At 41.6% G+C, this 14,755-nt stretch overlaps 1 protein-coding gene across 1 annotated transcript in view; it reads left to right on the top strand.

The window, feature by feature from the left end:
- Positions 1-14,755, top strand: part of TMEM132B (transmembrane protein 132B) — a 258,825-nt gene that overhangs the window by 150,062 nt on the left and 94,008 nt on the right. The gene's annotated exons all lie outside the window — the stretch shown is intronic.

The raw sequence follows: 14,755 nt of genomic DNA, 5'->3' as shown, positions 1-14,755 counted from the left end.
AGTGCAGTAGGCAAATACGACCGTGCGGCATGATGAGACCACATGTCAGACACAGCCATTCCTCCGCTTGGGCGTTGGGGCTGGCTCCATTACGACACATGCTGAACAACAGCCAACAGAGGAGCTTGTGAAGCTCTCGGGAGAACATTGTAATGAGAGACGGAGAAAATTACATTAAGTCTTTCCGTTTCAAAATGTTACTGTTTTGGGGCATTATGAAACCATAAGATGATAGTTTTGGTTTGGCCACTGCAATGAAAAATCCCTTGGATGGCTCTCATGGTTGTCCCTTTTGACAAGGGGCAGGGTCTGCTCCCCAAATCCTCTGGTGGGTACGGAGGCAGGGGAACTGTACTGCTCCTTTGGCCCCCCCCTCCGCTGACTTCATTTTCAGGATATGCCTTGAGCTGCAGGTCCAAGGAAATGTAAGACTTGTGTCCCAAACCCTATGTAAAAAAAAAATGCCAAAAAGGGAGGATCTCTGAGATAGGAAACCCTCACTAGCTTGAACTTGAACCAGGTCCTTCAGTAGCTGTTAGGGTCTCTGAAAATCCCACCCCAAGTATCCAGCATCCCCATGGCCTGTGAGACTATGTGGTCCTTCTGGCTGATGCATGGCCCGCTCTGAAAGTGAAAAGTATCTTTGTACAGTGCCCGTAGGAGTACTGGAGGCAAGATTGCTCTTCCATTCTAAAATATGTTGCTTTCTTCACCCCTGGCTCTTAAACCTATCTTCACTCATGTTCTTTTGGCATATTCAGTCCTGTCTTTCCGTATTCAGTCCTAAATCCCTTCTTCATATATTCACAGGCTTTCCTCTGTGGATGATTTAAGGCCAGCAAGTAACTTTTTCCCAGAGTATGCAAGTGTCTTCTCCAATAAATAAAGACCACATCTCACATCAGTGGGCACCTTGGGACTTGTGTAACAATTCCACTCCTGTTTAGTTCAGATGGCATGGAAAAACAGTCCAATTGTGTTGTATGTCACAAAGGCCTGCCGTTTCAATGCAGGACTGATTTTCCACTTTACTTATAATGGACAATAGGACATCACTGTGTTGGGAGGGGAAAAAAAAGAAGCCATTGTAATCTGCTTTAGCTTGTGGATATTCTGCTCTATATAGGTCTCCAGCAGAGTTAAGTAACTTTAGTTATGTAGTGCAAGTAGTGCAAGAAGCCAAACCTGGAGTTAAAAGAATTCCTCTGCAGTCATTCAGAGCAGCTATGGGTGCTGTGAACCCATAGCTATTGTCTATTCCTAAACATTGACATTCGATTTATTTTGGCTTTCAATCATCATTTAAAAAATATATATCTGTGTCAAGAATCCTGTTTTCTCAGTAATGCCCAGGGACATACATCCGGAAGCATGCGTTACAGACTATAGAAATGGAAGCGGAGTGCAATCTTTCTTTGTGACACTCACAACATTTTCTAGACATGAGCTAGTGAACAGCCGTTCTCTAGGAGCTGTATCTCAATAGCGTCTTTTAGCTCTGTTGTGGAATGGAGAGCAAAGAATAGCATAGATGGACCATAAATAAGAGATGTGAGTTAGTATTGCTTAGGAAACGAGCATCTGGAGAAAAGGGTAAATTCAGGAGTCAAAGAAAATATTACTGGCAAACAGAAACTTTATCTGAATGTGTTGATTTATCTGTAGATCATAAATAAGCTGGCAGTTTTAATCTCTCCAAGCACTTTAAACTTGTCATGATTACTTTTTCCTAATTCCCAGAACAGGAGTTAAGAATTGGTCTGGGTTAAAACTATAGGGAAATGTTGAAATGATCTGGATTAAGTTCCTGGATCTGTTGTGGACTTAAATGCTACGCTGAGTACATCACTAAATTACTGCGTTTTGCCTCGATTCTCCATCTTTACAATTAGGGTAACAGGCCTTCCCTGAGATAAAGGGCTGGCATGATAGGAGCTGAAGCCATGCTTGCTAGGCTGATATGAGCTAATTGACACAAACGTTGAGAAAAATCTCACAAGTTGACTTAATAATGCCTGTCCTCAGTGAGGTAAAGCCAGGAACTCAAGCAAATGTTTGTGGTGAAGTCCCCTCCACTTACTGCAATGGTATTTCCGCTGTTAGTTTAAGTTCCGTCAATGTTACAGCCCTTGCTATAAAAACAGCTGTAAAATTTTGCTTTACATTAAAACTCCTCATAGAAAGCTGCCGCCTGGGAGGCAGTAGACCTTGATTTCAGTTCTCAGCTTTGAGAAGAGATGAAGCAACGAGGCGGGGTGATGGCCTTTGCTGTCTTCCAGGATGATTTCTAGGTGTACGTAACCACTGTGCTTTACAGTAATGAAACTTGTGGTGGTGCAGAGCTGCTGCTGGTGCCTCACCCTGATCTTTTGCTGGATGGGACCTAGTGATGGAGGGGAAAAGGATCTGCACCCTCCCAACTGTAGAGAAGCAGTTGTCTGTGGGGGGACTTGGGGACTGAATCTTTGAGAGAGCACAGGGGTTCCTGTATGCTCCAAAGGGCCAGGTTTTCCAAGGGGTCTCAGTACAGTTGTGTTATAGGTTCAGATTTTTCAAAGGAAATTCATAGGCACCATGTTGAGTGATTTTTTTTTTTTTTTTTTTTTTTTTTTTTTTTTTCCTTTGGAAAGCCCCCCTCTGGTAATGAGTGCCAGGCTCAGTTTCCTGGTAGACCTAGTATTACTATTAATGCTGCTGCTACCTGATTCAGAGGATGATTGTGAGGTTAAATTTCTTCTTTTCATAAAGACTTGGAAATTTGGGGATGACAGGTGGTCTACAATCATAGTTGATGGGATTAAGAAGATACTTTATTGATAAGGATGTATTTGGGGAGGGTAACAATTTACTTCTGAGCTCCCATACAAACTAGCCTTAATTTTTGTCTGCCATCTTGAGGCACACTAGGGAGGAGATTAAATTCCCACAGTCAGACTGGAAAGAGCATTCCTATAATTCTGATTTAGTACCACTTCCTATTAGTCCAAGCCTCTCATCAGCTATACTCAGATGATAATTTATTTTTTAATGGGCAGAGCACTTTACTGCCCACAGGGTTCTAAACCAAGCCAGAATTTATGTCCTACGCCTCTGAAATACCATATATTTATTTCCTTGGCACTCAGGGGTGGTGGAGTTGAATCTGTAAGGAGGCCAGCTCTGTCTCTGTGCTTTGCTGGGAGGGGTCCTCAAATGTGGTTTTTGTTTGAAACCAGACACAAGTGGCGGCAGATGCGAGAAAAAGCAGTTTATTCCTGTAATGAGGGTGGAGGAGGAATCACGGAAGGAAGCGCTGTCATAGGGTGGTTATGCTGTTTTTACCTCGACTTACCTGTAAATTTACTCTTTACTGAAGGTACAGCCTTCTGGTGTTCCTGACAGAGGGCAGGGAATTGCTCCTTGCGACTGCCATGGGAAGAGTGCCCTCCTGGAGGCACTGTGCTGGGGGCTAGCTGCGAGCCGGGGCTCAGGGCGCTCTGCTGGTGCTCTGCGCTTGTGCTTGCCCTTTGCTGTTGCGTTGCAAGGAGTCCTGGGATGATTTTTCTCAGCGCAGGAGTGACACAGTAGCAGAAGGGCTTTTTAAAGAAATAGGAGTATTATGTATATTTAAAGCTATTTATATTTATGCAGGCCGAAATCCTGCGAGAGGCAGAGGCAATGGGAGAAGGCACTGTGCAGTGCTGAAGCAGCGTGAGAGTGAGTGTTGAGGGAGGTGGTGAAGCCCGCTACATCTCCTGGTTTTGAGGCCTGTAGCATGCCAGCCCTCTCCATCATGTTGATTTAGAGCAGCCAGCCAACACTGGGGGCTGGGCTGGGAGTTTGTGCAATTCTCAGAGCACATTTAGGCATTGATTTCTCTTTCCACCTGCTTTAGGACTCAGCACACCCTGATGGCAGAGATGGGGAAAAGCTAGCTATGTGCCTTGCCATGTGTCTTTGACTCTGCCAGTTTGCTTCTCTCTGTTCTGAGGAGAACAGAAAAGTTAATTTTCTTGACTATCCTAGAAGTTGGAGAGGTTTTCCCTTTCCTTCTAGCAAAGAGATGTTAGGAGGATTCCCATTTTTAGTGCTGAAATTATCACTATTGCTTGGAGCAGAGTGAAGGTGAAGCTCTTGCAGACTGATGCGGTCATGAAGGACAGTTTGATGATGATTGCAGTGATACCAGTCCTTGAAAACTTGTGACGTATGCCAGTCAGAACTTGGAGTTCTGCAGTTAAAATTGTTTCTAAATTATCTGCTGGCCTCTATTTCCTGAATCTCCAGTTTCAATAAGTCTCAATTAAAACTTCCCACTCAGGCTATCTGACCCTTAACTGCTTTCAGTAAATCTACTTCCGCTAGTTTCCAGCCAGTAAACTCTACTGGGCATTTAATTTAAATATGTGGCAGCCAAAATTCTTTGCTCTAGGTGTGGAGTGGGATTCTTTTATGTAACTTATCTTTATAAGTTATATAAAATCAACTGTGGCAAGTTTGTTCCATTTTATTAGACACAGAAACTTTTCCCAACATTTGAAATGCTGTCAGGCACTTAGTGACAAGAAACGTCTGTGTGTGTTTGTGTGTGTGCTACATGAAATAATTACTGTTTGTAGTGCAGAAGACAGGTTTCATCTAAAAGAATATACAGATTTTTCTCTTAAAAACATACTACAGCTAAGAAATAGATGAAATTTAAGAAGTTGTAAAGAAAAATAACGAACAGAAAAACAAGTCACAAAGGCAAAGGAGAACTATGATGGTAAAAAAAAATAAATTTATTGTTGGAATTAGTATTTACAGCAGATAGTGCTTCCAAACCCTTGGAGAGCTGAGGAATTATAAATGACAGGTGCTGTAGAAACAAAAAAATAGTCCCTACTGCTAGGCTTTTGTGAATTTGGTGTGAGGTAGAATGCAAGGAGGGGACAAAGCAGGCAAACGGGAAGAGGAAAGGTGTAGGGTTGCTAGGAAAACAGAAATTACAGCTTGCCACTGACGAATATCAGCAGGGGCTGAATTGCAGTCATCACAACTTGAACTTTTCAGAAGCTTTGCAGAAAACCTGGGGTTTTGTTCTTGCTTAAAATGAAGAAGTGATGATGCTCAAAGTAAGAGGTGTTAGAAAGGCTGACCAAAGCTTCAACAGACTGGACTAATTCTGCAAATCTGAATTTGGTTCTCTCTCTAAGTGGCATCATTTATGTGCTGTGATGCATAGCAGAAAACACAAGTTACACCATGTTAGATGCCCTTCTGTTACCCTGAGGACTGGTTGGAGTATCCCCGCTTCTCATGGTCTGCTACCAATTGGCAATCAATGTGTAACAAGTTTTTGTTTTTATTCATCTGCCTTGGGAGTGCTTGCTATTGTACTGGGCTGGAGGCAGGCAGCCGGCCCTGCTGATGAGATTGACAGTGCTCTGTGACAGTAATTCCTGTGTTGTAGAGGATGTTGACTGATTCTCTCTCACAGACAGGGCATCTCCTGTCCTGAGAGATACTTGAATTAGGAGGTGTGGTTATCACTACTTTGTTAAAGGCATTTCAGCCACTGAACACCCCATTACTGTTAGCAGCTCCTGAGATGATCTATTTAAAACTCAGTAGTTTTGTAGATATATTTTTAACATGTGCAAACATGTTTCTGGTTTTGCCCAGACTTACATGCCCAATGTTTGCTTTGTATTTCACCTTTAAGTGAAACCAGTAGCAAGGTTTAAATAGGGAATTCTGGGAAGGATTTTTTGCATCCCAGCAGAAAACCAGACAGCTGCTTTGTGTTTTACTGGCTCAAAGGCATGGATCAATTGCCTGTGACTTGGTGTGCAACCTTGTCACATTCATATGGATATGGGATGCAGAGGAATGAGTCAGTTGAAAGCTTGTGGCTAGTTTGCTGTAATTTTTCTGCAGAGAAGATTTGGGAGATTGTTTGTGCATAAATAATTGTTAAACCAATCATTAACACATAGACCTCCCCAGCTAAAACACTGGAGTGCATGATTCATCCTTGCCTCCCCCTGCACCTGACTGCTGCAGCTGGGCTCAGGCAACCATTCGCTCTGAGGTGAAGGGAGGATACTATCTCCATTCACCAAAGACACAGTATAATAGTGACTGACCAACATAAGGAATTAAAGAACTTGGCTCTTTTCTAAGAGCTCTTATCCTCATGTCCTCTTCCCAGCAAGTCCTATCTACCTTAGGAGCTGTGCTGGCTTGATAGTACTTCTCCTTCCCTGAAGAAGTGCCGCTTTGATCTCGCTGTTGATGAGATTTGGATTGCTCCTTAGACTCCTCTTTGGGGCTGGATGCTGAGTCTGACCTGTCCTGTGTATGTTACTGTGCTCAACTTAGGTGCTTTGAAGCTGGAGTTAAAAGGAATTCAAACCTTTCTTTCCTGACGCAGGATCATGCCCTTTTAATATGAAAGCATTTTACATTTATTTAATCACTGCTGCCTGGAGGAATTTCTCTGAGCATTTAATACACATTATTGTTGAGAACCTGTTAAAGAGGTTTAATTCATTTATATTCATTTATGTTATATCACAACAGAACATTCACTTCCCTCTAAAATTACATTGTGCTGAGCACCAGAATTCCTTTCTTGTAACGCTTGGTTGAAAGCTTATTCAGTCATACTGTGGTTACAGGTTTCATGATATTTGGCAGTCATTGTTACTCCAGGCTTTTGCTGCTGCAGTATGGGACTGGAGATATCTGCCTCTCGTAAAGTATATTAGCTTATTTTAGCAACGGGCATCTTTCCTTTTGGATCCTCCAGTTCTTTGCAACAGGAAATAATGGTGGCAGTATTGATACAGGTCCTCACCGAGATCAGCACAAGCTTGGCTGTTTGGAGGGGTGACTGGTGGACCCAAATGCACACATGCTGGTAGGTAGGGTTCTTGGTAAGTAAAGTCAAAGCTACTCCGTTTCCTTAGATGCAAGAGCCATTTAGTTCTCCATCCTTACATGAGGTCCAATGGCATGAGCTGAATTAGCTGAAATTGTCAGGTTGTCTGCCTGAAATGCTCCTCTGTCAAAAAATAACATGATACTATGTCTTTTGCAGCCACAGAAAGAACTGACTTTGGAGTGCTTTCTAAATTTGAAAGAAATTATAATTTTTAACCATTTAATTTCCAAGTACCATCATTTCAGTTGACTTTAATGGATATCTTTCTAATATTTATTATTTAAAGAAATTTACCTATGTTCTTCAACTGAATTTCTATAAACTGCATTACCGTCAACATACAGGACATTTAGTTATAAAACTAAGGATGCAGAAGGTAATTTCAATTAAGAGAAAAGATAAAAATTAGCAGCTAGGAAGGCAACATCTGTGTTCTTCTGCAGGAAAGGAAATATATCCACTGGCATGAAGATGCCTATCTCAGTGAGAATGAGTCAGGTCTTAAGAAATTAATATTGCATCAGGTGAATAGGGAAATTACTGTCTTTTCCAAAAAAGAATTGGTGACATCACTTGAAACTGGCAGCTGGCAGGTTCAAAATGAAAGGAGATACTGCTTCACCAACTGCATAACCTGTGGAAGCTCTTGCCAGAGGATGTTGTAGATTATAAAAGTTTACGTGGGTTTTGAAAGGGAAGGGGCATCTTTACAGAAGAAAAATCCATTCAGTAATATTAAATTTCTTTTTTTTTTCCCCCTTTTTTTTTCTTTTTCTTTGGAAAGTCCCTGCATTGTAGGCTGCTGCTGGCTGGCTGAGGGCTTGGGGTGTGTGTCACTGCGTCCTTGCTCTGGCCTGACACTCTCCCTTAGACATCCTCCTCCAGGGATCCTTGGGATCATAGTGAGGAGAGAGATGAGATGTGCCTGTGGTCTGACTCGACTCCTAACCAGGACAGTCACACCAGCACAAAGCTGATGTCGAAGACAGGCCTAAGGTAAAAGGAATAGTCCCTATTCCTTCCTCTGCACAGCACTGTCTGTTTCTTAATTTATTTTGAGACGGTGAAATGAGCTGGGACTGCGCAGGGATGTGACCTGCTGAACCCACAGTGTTTCTTGTTTTCAGTGCCTCCAGAAGGAAGGAGCAGTTCAGCAAATGGGAGAGTCTGCTCCATGCGGGATGTTTTCTCTTCTTCTCCCTCACCTCAGTCTAGCTGAGTAGTGGTTATTTATAGTGTGCAGTTCACTGGCCTGCATGTGGCCATTTGGCTGCAGAATCAGATCTTGTCCTTCAATATCTCCCTTACCTAAAAGCCATCTGATAAACTGCTGACATGGGATTTGAATTTTCCTAAGGCAAAGCCTCTGTCTAATTCTAAAACAGAATTAGAGGTGGTGTGGGCATGCCTTGGTTAATGTAAATCCCTAGAAGGAAAGTTTAAACTTTTCTGGTAAAGTGTCGTGGAAAGACATAGGCTGCAAGCATTGAAATGCAAAGCATCAAAATGATCTCTTGCTTTAAAGCACTTAATGTATAAAGCAGAGACAATGCACTTGAGTGAAGCTACTGATCTCCATTCCTGCTTGCGCCCTTGCATAGCAGGCTACTGCAGAGATAAGCAGGGGTCGGCTTGCCTTTATTTTTGGTTACAGCACACTGCAATCGCATCATTCCTGTTTCCGACACACCCTCTATGAGGCCTTGCTCTTCCACCTGCCACCCAGGGAAACAGTCTGTCAAATCACATGACTGCCATGACTTTAACTTCAAGCTGCTCCATTTTCCCCATTAACCCTCTACATTACACCCTCTTTGAAAGCCTCACTGCAATTTTCTTCTCTTCTTTTCCCTCGGAGTTAAATCAGCAGATGTTTTATCATCACTGCAAATTTTAATCTGCCTTTGCTTCCCAGATATCTTGGTCACTTAAGACTGAGTTAAGTAAAAGCAAAGGAGAAGGAAGAAGAGAAGGAGGAGGAAGAGGAGGAGGAAGAAACAGATGGTCACTGGTATTGCTGAACACTACCATCCATGAAAACCTCAAATTGGCAGCCACAAAGCGTGGTGGTGCCAGACTGCAGATGTACTGACATGGGCTTCAGGCTTTCCATTTACTGTGAAGCTGCACTTGCAACAGTAAAGGCTTAACACTAACCCACAGAGACCATATGCATCATCCTTAGTAGTGAGAGAGTAGGCCAGAGCGGGCCTTTTTCTGCATGGCGTTGTGTGCATGCTTCAGGAGATGACATTCTGAAGTTTTTGTGGTCCTGTTGAAGAAAGGTTAAAACAAATTGAAGGTAGATGTAGTTTCTGCTTTTGCTCTGCTACAGTTCCTGTGTGATTTTGAGCAAATCATGAGAGGCCCGATTCTGCAGCCCTTGCACCTCCTGGGAACTGTGTTGGCTTTGATTAGTTGGCCATCCATGTGAACATGATGTAACAATGGCAATACTGTGCCCTTTTCCCTCAGCTCTCTGGAGCGATGCAGTTTCTTTTGCAATCGTGTACAAATTGTGCAGTCTAGTAGTACCAAGTACTAGTACCAGTAGTATCTCTTTTTGATAATACACGTCAAGTACTGATAAATTCCTACCTCTCTGTCTACCAATACTTCATTCTTTAATTCTGTTCCCATGTAAGTCCCTCCAGTAGTCAACAACTTCTTCTAGATTGTCTGGCTTTTGTCACTGATATCCCCAGTAAAACATGCAACCTTCTCCTTGCGGTCCTGCTTGAGTCCTGTCGGGAGAGAGGGATTGTTACAGTCCTGCACTGTCAAATGTTTCCCATTTGTGGTGCAACCTTTGCACCAGCTTTTTTTGCAGACATGATCTACTGGAAAATCATGTTTCATCCTTGGTGTCGTCTAAATCTGTTGGTTTGGTTTCGGCCTGCTTTCCTAAAGAGATGAGGTGGAGAGGTGTGTGTCCTGTTTTCAACCAAATTTGACAAAGGTAGAGTTTTCAAAGATACTGAATTCCTGTAAGTTTCATGAAATAAAAATGCTAGATAGAGAGTCTGTATTAGGGCTTCTTCTGACAGAAAAGCCACAGCATCGTCTCCGTGCCTGTTGGACACCAGAGAACCCACCAAGGAGAGCGCTATTACGAAAAGCCAGTATCAGGAAATGTCTCACTTAGACCTTGTTAGATCCAAGTCTGAAGCTCAGTTTCATTAGTTCTGCTGCTCCCTGAACCTCTTGGCATTATTGTAGCATAGATGTACCACTTTATTTTTATTTTTCCATGTAGATGGTTATTTAGTGCCTATGTATATCATCTCCTTAGGTGCTTTTCTCTGATTCTTTGCCCTAGCTAATGTTTGCATTTCCTTCCAATTTAATATTGTACATTTAATATTATACATTTTTATAGATAAAAAGAGGCATGCTAAAATATATTACCGATCTAACACCAGTCCTGTTTTTTTTCCAGAAACTGAACTAGTTTTTTAAAAGTGAGTTTATAAACTGAGCTTGTTTATGCAACTTATTAAGGGTCTTCTGCTTAAATAATTACATACTAAATGTCCTTACAGTTCATATTTTCTTATAATTTCAATTTGTGTCCCTTTACAGTCTTCAGAAGCATCTTTATTTCAACTGAGTGACAAGCATGTGTCTACTTTTTCTATTTTAAAAAAAGTGGCAGTTTTCCAGACAGTACTTGTTTTATAAGACTGTTTATAGAGATCTATATTTCAAGCAGCAGGGATCATGGTCTATATTTCACCTGTGACCTACACCTGCAAACCATATAAAATCATTGCTGAATGGAACTCTAAATAGGATACATTCATTCTTCAGCAAAGATTTTTGCTCTGTGCTGTATCATAACAGGTGACAAACCAAAACATAACAGTGAGTTATTCAACCTAATTTCTTGAGCTGGATGTACAATTTGTAGCAAAAGCTTTGTTTTGCTTCTGCTTGTTTTGAATTGTTCACAGGCTGTTTGTGATTTGACCACATTATTTAACATTTGAAATTATTTGCCAAGTAACTTTGGCAAATCCTTTATTCTGTAGGTTTGTGTGCAAGTGAGATACTCTGAGTTTTCTTACTGCATGCAGTAGTCATCTTGAGGAGGGAAGTTCGTGGCCAGTGCCATTGCTTATTGTGACTCTGAATAAAACCCTTCTTGAAAAGCTTTTCACACCCAGAATATGTGAAATTCTTGTGAACGTGTTGCACAGGCAGTAAGTGTGGCGAGAAGCTCTCCTGTGGGTAGGAGGAGTCCTGCAAATGTGACATAGGGTCTTACTTGGTGCGCACAGGTTCTTCTGTCTTGCTCATCCATGTCCAATCTGCTTGTGGCTGAATGGCAGCGATATTTCCTCCTGGCACTGTGTGATAACTGCTTTTTTGGTTTGCTGGTGACAACTCCAAAGTCGTTATTAAAAATGGCGATAAGTGGATATGAAGTGACAATAAATTGATTTTGAAGGAGTCGAGGCCCAAATATGCCAAAGTTTCAATTTTTTTAACTCCCAGTTAACTTGAAATCAAATTGAAACACACTCAATTCAAATTAAAAGATAAAAATGTTTGATTTTTAAAGCATAGGCAGTCTTTTAAAACAAAAAAATCAGACTTTAAAATTGATTTTGTTTTTCTTCACTGTAACAACTGAGGTGCAGGCACCTGCAAAGTGTGGTGCTGCAACTGTACTTTTTAGCCCAAAGAATTCCTTGCTCTACATGCATTTTTCTAGCTTTGAACAAATTTGCATGCATCTAGCTGAGTAAAGTGAAAGCATATATGCATTGTTGTGCCCTAAACGAAAATTACTACATCATGGTATAAAGATACATATAGAAGACACGATGAGTTAAAGAGAAAATACCATGAGAGGGTGTTATTTGTAATGTATGCAAATAAATTTACTCTGGCAAAGCTGTCCTAAATTTTTAATTCATGAGTTTGTTAAAATAGTGAAAGGTAATTATCCTTTTAATTATAACAAAACAGTTTCCAGATTGCCATGGTAATAGTTAAATGTATTTCCCATAAATTTATTATGGTGATTGTAATGACTATTAATTTTAAATCTTTTTTCTTTTTTTTTTCTTTTTAATTACAAAGCATATAATTTTTTTTCCAAGGTTAAAGACCAGAAGTAAAGGTGCAGGAAGGAAATATGTTATGTGTTAGAGAAAAAGTATCATTATGCTACTGATCATAGTACTGATGGTTCAGTTGGTAGCAATTGCTCAGCTGTTCCAGAACTGGAGCAATGATCCAGGTGGATCAAGGACAACTTCCTTATAAATCAGAAAATGATGGCCCTCCTGACTGGTTCTCATATCTATACGTCTCTAGTATTCTTTGCAGAAACATAGCTATTAGTTCCCATGTCTGATTTGATTGAGTACACTCTTGTCTCCCTAAACTTTTTTGTATGCTCTGTGGGATATGATTCACTTCTATTCTAAATTTATGTGGAGTATCGTAGTGTAGCTGTTATGGGGCTGCTGCCTTCCATGTTAGTGAGTCCTCTGATGTTTCCATGGCAAGCGGAGAATCAAGGTAACAGTGGCCATCAAGACAGAAGACCAGAGCCCATGTACCTTAAAGTAAATAGCCAAGCCCTACTGAAGGAGCCACCTCTGTCACAGCCCTGTGATAACTAGAACTGCACAGCAATTTGTTTTTAGAATGATTTCCTAACAGCAAATCCAGGATATCTTAGCTTTTATGCAAGTGTTTAGTGTTCAGCCATGAAACTATTAATGCAATGCCTTATTTCAGGCAAATTTGCTCAAAATTGGAGTGTTTCATTTTATCGGACTGGTCTGAAATGTTTCAATTGAGATCCATTCAACAAAACCATTAAAAAGCTTGATCCCAGCAGGACATTGCCATACTTGGTTTCTGTTTTCTCTTCTGGGTCAATAATTCTAGATGGAAAAACCTTTCCCATTGACTCTCTGGGTCACCTTAGAGTCTGCAAGAGTCTTTTAGTTGTAGCTAGTACATCAGCTGGAGGGCCAGAGAGGTCTGGTGTTCGGGTATCTGGCCAGGAGTCCCTGCAGAGAGGCCGATGCTGTGCTCCATGCGGCAGAACCATCTCTTTCCTCCGTGGTCCAAGACATTGGTACTGAAGGGTGCTGCAGGGTGCAGCTTGTGTTCATGTAGCATGAGGGCCGCCACGAGTGTGTGCGGCTGGCGCCCAGCGTGAGCAGGATCAGACCTGCTTTGTTGTATGAGTGGGGTCTCAGAGGATATAACTGAATGGGGACTCAATATAAAGGAAATAAAGTTGTGCATGTCTTCAAGAATGAGAATAGCATCGGGCCTTATCTGATTACTCTGCTTTATGGAAAATCTCCTGTACCCACAGGCCTTTGAAGCAGATGGCCTCGGTTGTTTTTTTTCTTGGCAGCCAAGGACATGAGTGCATCTACAGAGACCATGACCAAAGCACAGGAATTGTTCTGAAGAGATTATTTATGCATTTACCATCATCAAAAGCAAAACCACTTCATTAAGCACCCAGGGAATGCAAAAGTGAGGGGAAAAGTGGTTTTCTTGATGAGATAAACACATTACAAGTTACTCATTATACATAAAATAATAGCATATACCACATGTTCCAGGGAGTTCAGGCTGGAAGATGTGTCACCATTGCCATGTTCCTCTCATTTCCTGTGTATTCATCTAAAAGGTACTGATTCAGCCTCTGTAATTGGCTTGTTATACACTTTAAAAAAAAAAAAAGCCCCCAAAATCCACAACAAAACTCTTCAAACTTTTACGCTGAAAGCCGTGCTGTGTGCTTGTATATGTTTCAATTTGAATATGAATCGGAGGAATAAGAACTTGAATTTTCAGTACTCCAATGGTTAGATGAATAGATGAGTGAAGAGAGAAAGAAAAGTAAATTAAAAAAAACCCTAAGTAAAATAAAAGACTTGTAATAAGCCTCGTTTTTGTGCACCGCTCTGGGAGCAGAACCATCTGTCCTTTTGCCTCAGACACCATCCCTTTTATTCACATGGTCCTCTCAATTTTAAATTAAAAGGAAAAAAAAGAGAAGAGTTTTTAGGGATGCCTCATTATCTGTATTTTCTTTATGGAAACAACTCCCAGTGCAACTTGATGTTTACTTCATTGCCTAGTATCTGAGCAGGGGCTGGTTGGGAAGGAAAGCCTTTTGGATACATTTTGCAGCTTGCTGTTTTAATTAGAGTGTTGTCATCTCTGGGCTGCTCGCAGATCTCCAAAGAAACATTGTGGCCTGCTGGGTTACTCACTAGACATTTCTGTGATTGATCTTCTTGCAGCTTTTTCCTATCGTGATTCTTTCATTTCTGGAAGCGGGTTTCCAGTCGGGCTTTGGATGCTTGGTAAATAAGACTTGAAATGGAGGCGGGGAAAGACATGGTCCTTGCCCAAGTGGATTATTTGTCTTTTCCATGCCACTCCTGCTTCCACGGCAGGACCTGGGCAGGGCTGTGGCCAGGGATCTGGTCTCTGTGTCTCTGCTTCACGCCAAGGAGCTTGGTCTGGGCGTCCTGGGGGCTGACCTGGAGATGAAGCTCTCGTGTCCCACACAGATTGCGTGACTTGTATGGGACATGGACCTCTGTTTTCTTTTGAAAGGAGAGGATGGAGGGAGCTTGTTCTCAGTGAATTGAAAGGGCGCTTTGGAGAGATGCCACCAAATCGAACATTGCAGCTCACAATATGCTGCTTTTCAGTCACAGGAAATACTTTGTTTAGGGGAAGGTGATAGAGAAGTAAAGTCTAGGAGACAAAGGAAAAAAATGAGGAGAGGGGACTCCCAAGAAAAAGAAGCTTCAACCTTAGACTGGTTCCACGAAGACCTTTGTGTTCTCGGTC

The sequence above is a fragment of the Gymnogyps californianus genome, chromosome 16, assembly GCF_018139145.2.
Source record: "Gymnogyps californianus isolate 813 chromosome 16, ASM1813914v2, whole genome shotgun sequence".
Taxonomy (NCBI): Eukaryota; Metazoa; Chordata; class Aves; order Accipitriformes; family Cathartidae; genus Gymnogyps; species Gymnogyps californianus.
The sequence above is the reverse complement of the archived record's forward strand: the minus strand, read 5'-3'. Positions and strand labels throughout refer to the sequence as shown.